This window comes from Mustela erminea, chromosome 7 (genome assembly GCF_009829155.1).
Source record: "Mustela erminea isolate mMusErm1 chromosome 7, mMusErm1.Pri, whole genome shotgun sequence".
In the NCBI taxonomy this organism is placed as follows: Eukaryota; Metazoa; Chordata; class Mammalia; order Carnivora; family Mustelidae; genus Mustela; species Mustela erminea.
This window is the reverse complement of record NC_045620.1, coordinates 26,964,625-26,967,699: the sequence shown is the minus strand read 5'-3', so window position 1 is coordinate 26,967,699 and position 3,075 is coordinate 26,964,625. Positions and strand designations below refer to the sequence as shown.

Genomic DNA, 3,075 nt, shown 5'->3' with positions numbered 1-3,075 from the left:
CAACAGGAGGGAGGTGCAGCCTCTGGTGCTCAGGCTCTGGGAAAGAAAGTGATAAAGCAGAAGGTGACCCTCTCTGCCCCAAGCCCTTCAGCCCCCCGCCCTCTTCCAGGGCCCCCACCTCAGCGAGCAGGGAATGCAGGCTATGGGAAACCCAGCTTCCCTCTGAGGAAGGGGAAATGGCCGGCTGGCTGAGCTGCCAGCACCTCAAAGGAACACCAGAGGGCACCCGCGGCAGCTATGGGCTCTGTGTCTATTGGGTTCAGTGCCCCCAGTGCCCTTTGGGTCTCCAGGAGCCACCAAGGCCCCAGGCCTTGTGAATTTTCCTGCTGAGGGTGGAGCACCCTGCAACTGTCAACTCGGCTGGGTGATAACGTCATCCAAATCTCCCCTTACTGACAGCCTTATGATTGTCTGTCTACTTGTTTCCTCATTTATTATTACAATCCGCGCCACAGGCTGGACGGTCCCAGGGAAGTCAGCTGGGGGTCCTGTAGGGCTCCCCTCACTCCCTCCTTTCCTGGTACGTCCTTGGTCTTTTTCAGATGGGAGGGTGAACCTGATTCCTGTTACTCCACCTTTTTTTTTTTAAGATTCTATTTATTTATTTCATAGAGAGAGACAGATCACAAGCAGGCAGAGAGGCAGGCAGAGAGAGAGGAAAGCAGGCTCCCCACTGAGCAGAAAGCCTGATGCAGGGCTCGAACCCAGGACCCTGAGATCATGACCTGAGCTGAAGGCAGAGGCTTAACCCACTGAGCCACCCAGGTGCCCCTCCTGTTACTCCATCTTGACAAGAAAAATTGTATGATCATCTTTTTTTATTTAAAAAATAATTTTATTTTTTAATTTTTATTTTATTTTAAACCAGAACATTTACTATGTGACTCATCCCTGAAATCCTTCAGATGGACTGGAGGCTACAACAGAGGCCCCCCTGGGCTGAGGCAGTGTTCCTTCACAGAATCCAGGCCTGAATCTTTGGTAGATAATTTTCAGGTGCCTCATTCACCCGGTCCCCATGGTATTTTGTCTTCTACCCTTGACACCCCAGTTACACCTTCTCTTCCACTTGGCAAGATAGCCACATTTGCCCCAGCTCGACTTCTGAAGGTGGTAGGCCTGAAAGCCACGCAGGCCATCTTATTTTGATGCTTTCCAAATGATGATGTCCCCTCTGTCATCTCACTTCTACACCCAAAGTAATGTTGTAAAGTAATGTTGGGGGCACCTGGGTGGCTCAGTGGGTTGGGAGTCTGCCTTTGGCTCAGGCCATGGTTCCAGAGTCCTGGGATCGAGCCTTGAGTCAGGATCCTTGCTCTGTGGGCAGCCTGCTTCTCCCTCTGCCTGCTGCTCCCCTTGCTTGTGTCCTCTCCCTCTCTGTCAAATAAATAAATAAAATCTTAAAAAAAAAAAAAAGAAAAAGAAAAAGTAATGTTAGATTTGCAGAAGAGTTGCAGAGTTCATGGTTATCACAAAGTACTGGCTTCAAACAGCATAAAGGTATTGCCTCACAGTTCAGGAGGCTGAAGTGTGAAATCAAGAGCGGGCAAGGCCACCCTCCTTCTGAAGTCTTTAGGAAAGAAGACGTTTTGGATACTTCTAGTTTCCGGTGGTTACCAGTGACCATTACCATCCCCCGGCTTATAGGCACATTGTTCTAGACCCTGCCTCCGTCTTCAGGTGGACATCAGCCCTCTGTGTGTCTGGCATGTCCAAATCTCCCTTTTCTTTTCTTCTTAGGATGAGTTATTGGATTAGGGCCCATCTTAATCCAATGGGAACATCTTAACTTTATTATCTCTGCAAAGACCCTATTTTTAAATAAAGTTACATTCACAGACTCCAGGTGGACATGAACTTTGGGGAAAGAGTACTGAACCCAGTATACATTCCCCCTAGCAAAGTATGGACAGTGGAACAGCCCCCTTTAACATGCTTCAAGGATTCACGCAACAGTTGGTGTCAGTGCGAATTAACTTTGGTTATTGGATTCTGCTTCTCTGAAAAGAGATTCCCTGTGGGGAATGGGGCTTTGTGGGGGCCTGGGTTTTACTGGGCTTACAGATCAGGGTTGGCTTCCTCCTTGGCAGCTGGGAAGGAAAACTAAATTGAGATATAGATATTCCGGGGATGGAGGCCTACTTCCATTTCTGGAGGCCATCTTGTCAATGTGAAATTCCATCCCTGGTCCTGTCCAGCTGAGGGCACGAACTCAGAGTGTCCAAGTCATAGGTCACATGTGGCCTCTCAGGAGTTGAAGCTATCCCTGGGAATGTTTCCTCCTGCTCAGTGCTCAGTCAAATTTTGAAACAGATACTAATTTTTAAAAAATATCTTATTTATTGGGGCACTTGGGTGGCTCAGTAGGGTAAAGCCTCTGCCTTCGGCTCAGGTCATGATCTCAGGATCCTGGGATCGAGCCCTACATGGGGATCCCTGCTCTGCAAGGAGCCTGCTCCCCCTCCCAGCACCCCCTGCCTCTCTGCCTACTTGTGATCTTTGTCTGTCAAATAAATAAATAAAAATCTTTAAAAATTTTTTTTAATTATTTATTTATTTGACAGAGAGATCACAAGTTGGCAGAGAGGCAGGCGGGGTGGGGGGGGGATGCAGGTTCCCCTCTGAGCAGAGAGCCCGATGTGGGGCTCTATCCCAGGACCCTGAGATCATAACCTGAGCCAAAGGCAGAGGCTTAACCCACTGAGCCACCCAGCAACCCCCATACTGATGTTTTAAAAACGGATACATCTCTGGGGTGCGTGGGTGGCTTAGGCAGTTAAGTGCATGCCTTTGGCTCAGTCATGATCCCAGAGCCCTTGCATCAAAACCCATGCTAGGCTCTCTGCCCATCAGGAAGTCTGCTTTTCCCTCTCCCACTCCCCCTGCTTGGTTTCCCTCTCTTGCTGTCTCTCTGTCAAATAATTAAATAAAATCTTTGAAAAAATTAAAAATGGATACATCTCATATACAAATTTGGATTCTAACTTCTCTGGGAAAAAAAAAATCTGTTCACACTAAGCTCACAATTCCACAGGGCAACAAGCATTCCTAAATAGGTTTGTTGGCGCTCAGTGT

General features: G+C 48.2%; 1 pseudogene; it reads right to left on the bottom strand.

Moving 5' to 3' along the window:
* Positions 1-885: 885 nt before the first annotated feature.
* LOC116596329 lies at positions 886-1,181 on the bottom strand (annotated as a pseudogene).
* Between the last annotated feature and the right edge of the window lie 1,894 nt (positions 1,182-3,075).